Source organism: Rhinolophus ferrumequinum, chromosome 4, assembly GCF_004115265.2.
Source record: "Rhinolophus ferrumequinum isolate MPI-CBG mRhiFer1 chromosome 4, mRhiFer1_v1.p, whole genome shotgun sequence".
NCBI classification, from domain to species: domain Eukaryota; kingdom Metazoa; phylum Chordata; class Mammalia; order Chiroptera; family Rhinolophidae; genus Rhinolophus; species Rhinolophus ferrumequinum.
This window is the reverse complement of record NC_046287.1, coordinates 44,312,159-44,322,573: the sequence shown is the minus strand read 5'-3', so window position 1 is coordinate 44,322,573 and position 10,415 is coordinate 44,312,159. Positions and strand designations below refer to the sequence as shown.

Here is a 10,415-nt window from a genome sequence, read left to right as displayed (position 1 = left end):
TTAACAAACACAGTTTGCAGTGGAATTTAAGCTCCATTAAGAAGAAAACGTGTGAAAGACAAAACTAAACCGTGCTTACCAACAGAGAACACGAAGCATTCAGATCCTGGTGTTCTGTTCCTTAGAGGCAGTCAGGAAAGGAAACAGCCTTCTCTGACCTGGATACCAGTGCATTTTGGAGCACGCGAGTTGGCCTAATGATATTAAGATGCTCCCATAAAAACAATTTACCCACTGTTTGACCAGTGGATGGGCAGTTAGCTGAAAAGGGTCTTTTTTTTATAATGAGGCAGTGTGCAGCTTTTTTCATAATAAAAAAATTAAAACTCTAGGCCATATTCTTTTCTCATTTGAAGCAGCATGTCCTCATCTGGTCTGGAAATGTCGAAAAGAGCCTGAATGATTAATGGAGGAGCTTAGCATAGGCTCAGGGCTCTGCCAGTGCTTCACTGTTACGACAGGAAAACAGTCTACTGTTCCTGACCTCAGCTTTGCCATCTCACTTGCTCTTAATCATATTGTAGAAGAATATAATGCAATTTCAAAATGAATAAAGGTGACGCTTCTGGGGTTGGGACGGAGCCAACAGATGCAAAGCAGTGGTCGACTCTAGATCAGATCGAGAGTGACCTGAGTGCTAATTGCCTACAATATGCAAAAGCCATCGACTTCAGACATTTTCTACCAAAATGGTTTCTCGGGGTCAATTTCTTGCCTCACTAAGCATCCTACAAAAAAATTATTTTTAGGTTTCCCATGGCAACAAGCACACGTCCGTCACACAGATATTTTCACATGGCTTAGCTAAGATTACTCCCAGGACTCCGAATCCCTCTGCCTCAGCCCCACTCAGGAGGACAGCACACCTGTAGTCATCTGACTCTCCATTCTGCTTTACTCATTCCCCCATAAGCACAGGGCAACATCTCTCTTTCTGCTGCCTTTGCAGCCAGAGTGTAAGCCTGTGGAATATCAGGTCCTGCCCGAGGACCAGTCATGGTGGTAGCATCCCCACTCATCAGCGTCACCATCCCAAAATATGCTGTCTGTGGCATATTTAAAGATAACAACTTTGTTGGTGTCTTTAACACTTTCTCAGCATTCAAGCCTTGCGTTTCCATAGAGTTTGATATTCACTACTAACAGGTAAGACTTGAACATCACAGTCCAGGCATGGGTATCACTTGACCCAGTAAGCAGGAGTTCCTACACTCCTGTACACTCCTGGGCCTCGGTCTGCCCAGTATCACTGTCCCCGACACCTCCTGAGGGGCCTCTATCCTCAATACGACCAAAGGGAGGAGGAGTCCCTGGGCCAGGCCAGGGCAGGTGTGAGGTTGTCTCAAAGTCGTCATTGCAATCCCCAAGAGGCAGCCTCACAAAATCCAGGTGGTCATGATGGCTGTCTCACTAGTCCGGTGGTTCTCAGTGTGTGGCTCCTGGACCTGCAGCGTCAGCAGCATCTGAGAACTAGTTCAAAATGCATAGCTGTACTCAATCAGACACTCTGGGCACGGCGCCCAGAAATGCGTGCAAGGCCTGCAGGTGATGCTGATACACAGGGGATTTCAAGGAAGGCTTTGCTGATATGCTGTGCCCTTCGTACACCTCTGCGTGATTCGGACAGTCACCAGGAGGATGGACAGGCCTCAGCTGGCCCACTGGGCTGACAGGCCCTGACCATAACCCTGGGATTTCTGGACTCGATCAGTAAGTCATCCAGATACTCAAAGACAACAGTCAAAGATTTCCTGAAACAAGACCCTCGAGGAGACAAAGGAAATACAAAACAAGCTGCATTGCATCACCACCACTTCCAAGCCCCCCAACCTGGCTGGAGGCCATCGCGCTCCTCCGCTCCAGGAAACAGACCATGTTGTGGTGGCCCGAAAGGACCACACAGGACCCCAGTGTAGACCATAGCTGAGCAAAGGCAATCCAGGAAATCCAGGACTGGAGTAAGACGCTGATTTGGAATTTTATGTATCCAATAATCACTGAAAAGGAACACATAGGTTTGTCTTTTAAAAAGAAAGCGCTCCAAGACATCTTCAAAGATGTAGGTTAGAAAATTCCACTTTCAATAATTAAGTCTTTCACATTTATCGATTTATGTACCAGCTTTGTGCTAGGGGTTTCTTGGTAGATCCTCAGAATAACTGTGTGTGAAAAATATGTGTTGATGTAGAAATGTCAGGCAGTGCAAAGAATTGTGCCTGGAGTCTGAGCACTTGGCTCTGGGTCTCTGTTCTGCCACTAATCACAAACTAACTGTGAAATACGGGATAAATAGTACTGGATTCCTGGGCTTTTTGTGATGGATAAAGGAGAAAATGTTTAATAGGTGCTCAAAAAGTAAGTTTTGGTTATTCCCATTTTATACATAAGTAACGAAAAGCTTGGGGAGGCGAATCAGAGGTTTTCATCACTGGTAGCACGTTAGAATCACCTACAAGGAAGGCTTTTTAAAAACCTAGTCATCTGCAAGTACAGCGGCTTAAATGAAACCAGTGGGTTAAATGAGTTGCCCGCGATTGCACAGCCAGCAGGTGGCAGGGCTGGGACTTGAGCCCAGGTCTACGGATCCTGAAACCCAAGCTCTAGTTGAAGAGTCAGTTCCTGGAGCGTAAAGCGCAGGTGACACCTCCTAGTCACACGGCAGATGTAGTACGAGGATGCTGGCCTCTACCGGTCTTCCCTGTGACAGTACTTACTTGTCACGGCGGGCATGGTATTTTCCCTACAGATCCAATTCAGAGTCTGTCTCAGGTGGTGCTGATCTCAGCAAGAGTGACTCTCGGGGAATAGAGCAGATAATATGTGAAGTCGCAGAGAAGATCTAAAGGTTTCTTCCTGATTAAAGGGATTATTCTGCCATTTCAAAAAAAAAAAAAAGAGAGAGAACGCTGCCTCCTAACCTCATATAGAGCTGTGTGTGTTACAAAGCACGTTCATACTTATTTCCTAGCTCTGCTACTTCCTAGATGGGTGTCTTGGGGCAAGTTATTTGACCTCTCCGTTTCTCACTTTCTTCATCTGAAAAACTGGGATAATACTAGTATCTATTCCAAAGTGTTTCTGTGATGATTGGATGACAGAACACGTGTGAAGCACCAAGGACAGAGACTGGTGTATAGAAAGTGTGCCATGATGTCAGTAATTATTAAATACAGACTTCACAACAACTTGAGACTCGGGGGTCGCCGGTGAGTTCAGTTGGTTAGAGCATGGTGCTAATAACACCAAGGTTGCAGGTTCAATCCCCGCATGGGCCACTGGGAGCTGTGCCCTCCTTAAAAAGCAAATAAAAATACCTGAGGATCAATGTCTTACCCCAAGTTAATGGCTAGTGATGCAGAAATGATGTCACACCCAGGTTTCCGAAGTCTAGGTCTAGAGGTCCTCTCCTGTACCTGCATCACATGGGTCCTATCTTCCCAATCTCTCACCTGGGCTCTTTAGGGCTGCCTGTGTCCCTGTCTCTAGGTCCTTCTCCATCCAATTCCTCCTTTCTCCTTTTTGTTTATATATATATTTTAAAATTTATCTTGTTTTTATTTTTATTTATCTTATTTTTCATTGTAAAAGTAAAATACTTCACTTTCATTGTCAAGGTAAAATAGCCGTAGTGAAAATCATGAAGTAAGAAAAATCCATCAATAATCCCACTGCATCTGACAAACTCCTTGCTGCATAGTTATGTTCCAAGTACACCATTGTTTCCATCATGGATCGCGTTCTTTAGAGTCCATGAGAACCACCAGGAAAACTTGATTAAAGTTCAGATTCTTGGAGTCTAGTTTCAGATGTTCTCATTGAGCTGAACTGGCACTACAGACCTAGATACTTCTGGTAGCATCGTCTTTCAGAAATATCCTTGTGGCATCATGCACATTCCTACCCTATTTCACAGACATGTTTCATCACAAGCACCTGTTCTGGTTGCTACACAGTCTTCACAACTATAATTTGGCATCTACAGGGCTTCCATGAGTCTTAATATTCACTTCTGGCAAGTATGGGTGTTACTTTCCAGCTGACCCAGCTCGGAATCTTTCGGTGGTTGTGCTGATCTTAGATAAAGCGTGTAGGAATAAGACATTCAGTCAAGGGGTTGCAGTCGTTTACCTCTGGTGGAATCTTTACAATGAAACCATTGAAAGTGTCCAGGCAGATCTGGGTGTGATTAAGCCAAGTAGGAATCCAGAGTGGAGAAGCAGACCCAGAAAATGAGCAGCCTCAATCCCAGAATCTGAGCTGGACAAAGTCAAAGTCTGGGGCAGAAGATCTAAGACTGCAGATACTCCAGAAGCTGGAGGAAGTCCCAAACCGCTAGGAGAGGGACTAGAGTGAGCATGTGCCCAGGGCTCAGGATGTGAGGAAGAAATGCCTTGCTCAGCCCTGAGAGACAGAGTGGCTTGCTTGCTTCACCTGGTCCCCACATTGGCCTTGAAAACTGTTCAAGAGATTCTGCTGAGTTTTATGCTAGAAAAACCTTTTATGCACACTGACCTACTCAGGTTCATCCATCTGTCCCTCTCCTCTGGATTTAAAAGGCTCTCCCTTTTCCTTACCACTTATTGTCTTGGTTAATTAATGAGATTATGTCCTCAGCTGGCCTGGTGGGAGGACAAAATCCTTCCATGGGAGAGGGAGAGCCAAATAACCCGGAGTTTCAGAGACATTGTTGTCTATTTTCCCTCCATCAGTGTTGTCGACCACTAAAGATTGAAATGGACCTCGGCTTCAGCAAGCGTGACTCTGCTGTGCAAATCAGTGCACAGAGACCCACTCATGCTGAAAACCATTTTCAATACCTTGTTACTGAAAGACTCCCCCGAAAGCAAGATGGTCCCTCACTGTGTTGCCATGGAGGCCACCAAAGGCCTCCAGCTCTGTTTCCAGGTCCTTCAATTCACTCATTCAAGGATGAATGGATAGGATCAACAAAACCAAAGTGCTCATTTATTTACAATAAAAGCAGTCACGTCTTCATTCTAGCTAATCAACAGAAAAACGTAATCTTGGAAAAAGACATTGAGGTCAGAGTTGCACAGTAAATACAAAATTAAAGTAAAAGAAGCCAGAGGCTGTAAGAAATACTTTCCCCAAGCCATGGTTAGGTAATAAGCTCCCGTTCTTCACTATCGAAACGTGGACATTATTTCATCCTGTCCACGAACCTTCTTCCTCTCTGATCCCAGGGTCTCTGACCAGTTCCTTTCTCTTCATCTTTCCCTTTTTGCTGCTGCAAGCCAACTCTCAGAACTAAACTCACGAACTGTTGCTCCATCCTCATCCTTGGGTGGAGTTTGTGCTGTTTTTCGCTGCACTTCCTCATTATGACTTCATTGTTTTATGATCATTTCTGATAGCTTCTCTGCTGAGGCCAATTTCCCCTTCACCTCGTATTCAGCCTCCTTGTCTACATGCTTTCTTGTGCCTTTGAGTTCACATAATCCAGAAAAAAGAGGTTTGGAAGTGTCAGGGATATGCTGCCGAACTTGAGAAACGGGTTTTGCAGGAAGCTTGTTGTGGTGCTCAACAGGCTTTACAGAAAGCAAAATTGGCAGGAAGAAGCCTTGAGTGTGTAGGAGTATATGTCACGGGCCCCACTTCTGGGCAAGGTCCAACGGCCTGTGTCCACAGGTGGGCAAACTCCAGTGAGGACAGTCTTCACACAGACAAAGCTTCCTGGCACCAGATTTGCAGGAACTGACTGTGACCTACTTTCTGTGCCCTTTGCAAATGACAGCCTGCCACAGGGACGGGGCCAGGAGCCCCCACCCTAGCTTCACTTCTCTTATCTCTACAGTAGGATTTCTCCACCTCAACACTGGAGAGCTTTGGGGATGGATGGTTGTGTGGTGTGGGGGACTGTCCTGTGCTCTGCAGGAAGCTCGGTGGCATGCCTGGCCCCTGCTCACTGGATAGCAGACCCCTTCCTCCTTCATGACAAACAAAATGCCTCCACACATTGATCGATATTCCTTGAGGTGGGGGTGGAGGATCAACCACCCCCCAGCTGAGACCCACAGATGTAGAGGTGACCCTGGGCTTTCAGAATCATAAGGCGGAGGTCGGGGCGGGTGTGGGACGGGAAAGCAGCTGACACCCATTGCCTCCATTTTCAGGCAGGTGCAGAGAGAGGGTGAGACTGGCGTGAGGGCAGTGTCGGAGTCAGCAGGTGTGTCCTGGAACAGGGCTCAGACGGGTCCCTGCCACTCCATCTCTAAAACTTGTTTATGCAGCAGATCATGAAATACGCTCTGTGCAGGAATCTGCCCATCTGTAGATTCTGGCCAGTTCCAGAGAGCCCCTGAAGGCTACCTACATCTATTACGTTTGCTCACTCGGACTCAAACTAAATAGCATTTTGAAAATATTTTTTGTTAAACGGAAAAAGACATTACTTTTTTCAGTCCTCAAAGCAAAGTTCTCAAAGCCAGAGTTCACCACCAGCACCTTTGGATGTGTTGTTATTGTTGTTGATGTTGGCATTTCATAAACAACCTGAAGGGTAATCAAAAAGAAAAGAAAAATCTGATTAGGGCCTCATTCTTAGGACCTCGTTAAACCTTAATTACCTCCTTAAAAAAAGAAAAGAACAGAAAAATTCTACTCTAACACCACCCCCCAAATCCAACAGTTTGCATTTTCCTTCTCGTTCTTACCCATACAAATGCATCTTTTTCTGACACATTAAACTCTTGAGTATAGACCCCACTTCAAATTCTCAACACCACCTTCTAATGAATATTTATGGAACGTGCATACATGGGTTGTTCTTGCAGTGTCTGAAGAGATTTTGAAAGAAAATGTGGACCAATGTACATACATTTTCAACAATTAACCCAGCTATGACATAATACTTAGTACAGGGCATCTTAGGAAGGGCATTTCAGTCTCGATTACCCAGATTTGTCCACATCACTCTACTTAACGATAGGACTTTAAACAAGTGACCTTAGGAATCATCCAGATTTCTCACTTTACAGATAAGTTAACTGTCACCCAGATATGTGGACTGTTCTGCCAAGACAACATGAAGTATAAATGACAGGGCTGGAAAGAGATGGCAGGCCTCCAGCTTCCCTGACCGCAGCTAATGGCTTTTCACCACACCGCCTTCCTTATTGCATGCCCGTAAAAGTGTACTGAGGGAAGGACAAGTCAGAATGAAACAGTGATATATAAGGAAGCTTGCACACAGCTGATTTCCACAAAGGGTTTGAATTCAGTTTCCCACACTGCAAGGATTAAGGTTCTGGGTCTGTGCCGTTTAGCAGAAATTGCCCAAGGCAAAAGTTAGAAAACGGGTTTAATCTGGTCCCTACCATTTATGAGTGCTAAAACCATAGCTGAATCACTTAACTTCTTTGAGCCTTGGTTTCTTAATTTAACAAATGTTGATAAGTACTACCAAGTATGTATTAAGAATCTAAAAAGCATCCTGGACTTTGAACCAATAATCCTCCCACTTCAGGAATTTTATCATTTAAGAAAAATTCTGGCATGTGGAAATAGTGTTATGTACAAAAATCTATCACCCCTTTGCTTGTAACTACTATAGAGGGTGCCAAAAAAAAAAAAATGTATACACACTTTAAGAAAGGAAAAAACTGTATTAAAATTATAATACTCAATATATACCAATAACAAAAGATGAATACAAGCCATGTGTATACATTTGTTTGGCACCCGCAGTATTTGTGGAGCCTGCTGTGTGTGAGTGCTGCCATGCTGGCTGATTTAGGTAACTGTCTCCAATCTTCATAAGAAATCAGGGAGAGGGCTATTGCAGTGTTTATTATGCAAATGAGAAAACTGATGGCCAGAGAGGAGAAATGCCTGCCCCAAATCATGCAGAAGTTAAGTGGTAAGAGCAGGAGTCAAACTCATATCTGCCTTTCTTGCAGCCCATTGTCTTTCCACTATGCCTTGTTATTATTTGTAATGGCAAATATTTGGAAACAACCTAAATAGCAATGACAGTGATTGATTTAAAAGTTATAGAATGGAACATTTTCAACCACTAAAAATCCTGGTTTTTTAAAAATTTGTAATCACTTTTAATAAAGTGCTTAACAGAGTCTTCTGCCTAATAGAGACAGAGAGGCACCAGGGTAGAAGGAAGGGATCTCCATGTCTAGCACCTGGACCAGGTTGACAGTAGATGGGCATGGATGAAGAAAGGTGGCAGCAGGAATGAGTATTAGCTGCCCTTGTATGTATGGTATGGCAGTCACAAATATGCCAGCCAGTGGATCAAAGAACAGGATAAGCACAAAGCCAATGAGAACTCAGTATAAACTTGTGTGAGAAGATGCACTGTTACAATTTAGGTTTGACTGCTGTAGCAGAAAACTTCTATTTAACAAGATGGAAGTATAATTTTCTTGCAGAGAAATCCAGGCACATTGTCTGGAACTGGATTCCCAGTATCAGAGACCCAGTTTCCTTCTATTTTATAGCTCTACATTCTCAGCATGGCTTCCATCTCATAGTTCAAGATGACTGTTCTCTTTCCCACATTCTAGTCAAGAAGAGGCATGAAAGGGGAAGAAAAGGAAACACCCTTTCCTTTTAGGGCCACAATCCAGAAGATACACGCATCAGTTTTACACACACCCCATTGGCTAGACTTCAGTCACAATGCCACATCCAGTGCAAGGGTGTCTGGGAAATGTAGTCTTTAGCAGAGTCACTATATGCTCAACTGATGATCCCATTTACTTGAAATTAGGAGAGAATCTATGTTGAGGGACAGTTAACACGGAAGGCTAAAGGAAGACAAACGAGACAAGAGTCATTATCCTGTTACCATCTATAGAGATTGTCAGAGAGATGTTAACCACGAAAACCACAACAAAACATCCAAAAATTTGTTTTACACTGCTCTAACGTTCCACGGAGTCTCCTTATTGCACCTGCTTCAACATTTCCCATCACCATCTCCTTAAGACACACTGACTGAAACCCTACCTTACCCCTCTAGGCATTTTAGAGTCATATATGTGTTCTTGTTGGATGGGGCACTGTGCTGAGACTGGTCTGGGAATGGCAGTCGTTTTCATTATATTAGGTGTAAGGAACAGGAGAGAAGATTGCATATGAAGTTGAATCACAGCTTGGATTCTTAACTGCACAGGAAAAAAAGTTTTGGGGAGAAAAACACACTACTATGTGAGTGCCTGTTTTTTGGTATTAGGATTATAATTTTTTCACTTTTTAAATTAAATTTATTGGAAAGACATTGGTTAGTAAAATTACATAGGTTTCAAGTGCACATTTCTGTAATACATCACCTATATATTGCATTGTGTGTTCACCACCCAGACTCATCTCTCCTTCCATCACCATATGTTAGATCCCCTTTTCTACCACCCCCACCTCCTTCCCCTCTGGTAACCACTAAACTGTTGTCTGTGTTTATGAGTTTTTGTTTCTTTGTTTTGTTCCTTTGTTGCTTTCAGTTTTATATCCTACATATGAGTGAAGTCACATGGTTCTTGACTTTTTCTGTCTCTGTCTGACTTATTTTGCTTAGCATAATCTCAAGATCCATCCATGTTGTCACAAATGGCATTATTTCGTCTTTTCTTACGGCTGAGTAGTATTCCATTGTGTATATGTACCACCTCTTTTTTCAACCCAATCATCTGTTAAAGGACACTGGTGGTTTCCATGTCTTGGCCACCATAAATAATGCTGCAATGAACATCGAGGTATATATATCATTACAGATAAATGTTTTCAGATTTTTGGGGGTATATACCCAGGAGAGGGATTGCTGGGTCATATGGTAATTCTATTCTTAATTTTTTGAGGAACATCCATGCTGTTTTCCATAGTGCTGTACCAATTTACATTCCTACCAACATTGTTTGAGGGTTCCTTTTTCTCCACAGCCTCTCCAACACTTGTTACTATTTATCTTGCTGATAATAGCCATTCTAACAGGTATTAGGTGATACTTCATTGTGGTTTTGATTTGCATTTTCCTAATAGCTGAAATAGTGAGGTTGAGCATTTCTTCATATATCTGTTGGCCGTTTCTATATTTTCTTGGGAGAAGTGTGTTCTAGTTCTCTGCCCATTTTTTAATTCGATTGTTTTATTGTTGTTGAATTGTAGGAGTTCTTTATATATTTTGGATATTAGCCCCCTTACTGGAGGCATTGTTTGCAAATATCTTCTCCCATTTTGTTGGTTGCCTCTTTGTTTTCTTGGTGGTTTCTTCTCCTGTGCAGAAGCGCTTTAGTTTGACATAGTCCCATTCATTTATTTTTGCTTTTACTTCCCTTGCCTTTGAGGTCAAATTCATAACATCCTCTTTGAACCCAAGGTCCATAAGTTTAGTACCTATGCTTTCTTCTATGCAGTTTATTATTTCAGGTCTTATGTTTAAGTCT

At 43.2% G+C, this 10,415-nt stretch overlaps 1 long non-coding RNA gene across 1 annotated transcript in view; it reads right to left on the bottom strand.

Moving 5' to 3' along the window:
• Positions 1–5,048: 5,048 nt before the first annotated feature.
• LOC117021481 (uncharacterized) overlaps positions 5,049–10,415 on the bottom strand; it is a 36,850-nt gene continuing 31,483 nt past the window's right edge. Inside the window, exon 3 of the long non-coding RNA XR_004422865.1 lies at positions 5,049–6,513. This is a non-coding gene — a long non-coding RNA (uncharacterized LOC117021481). The remainder of the gene's footprint in view (positions 6,514–10,415) is intronic.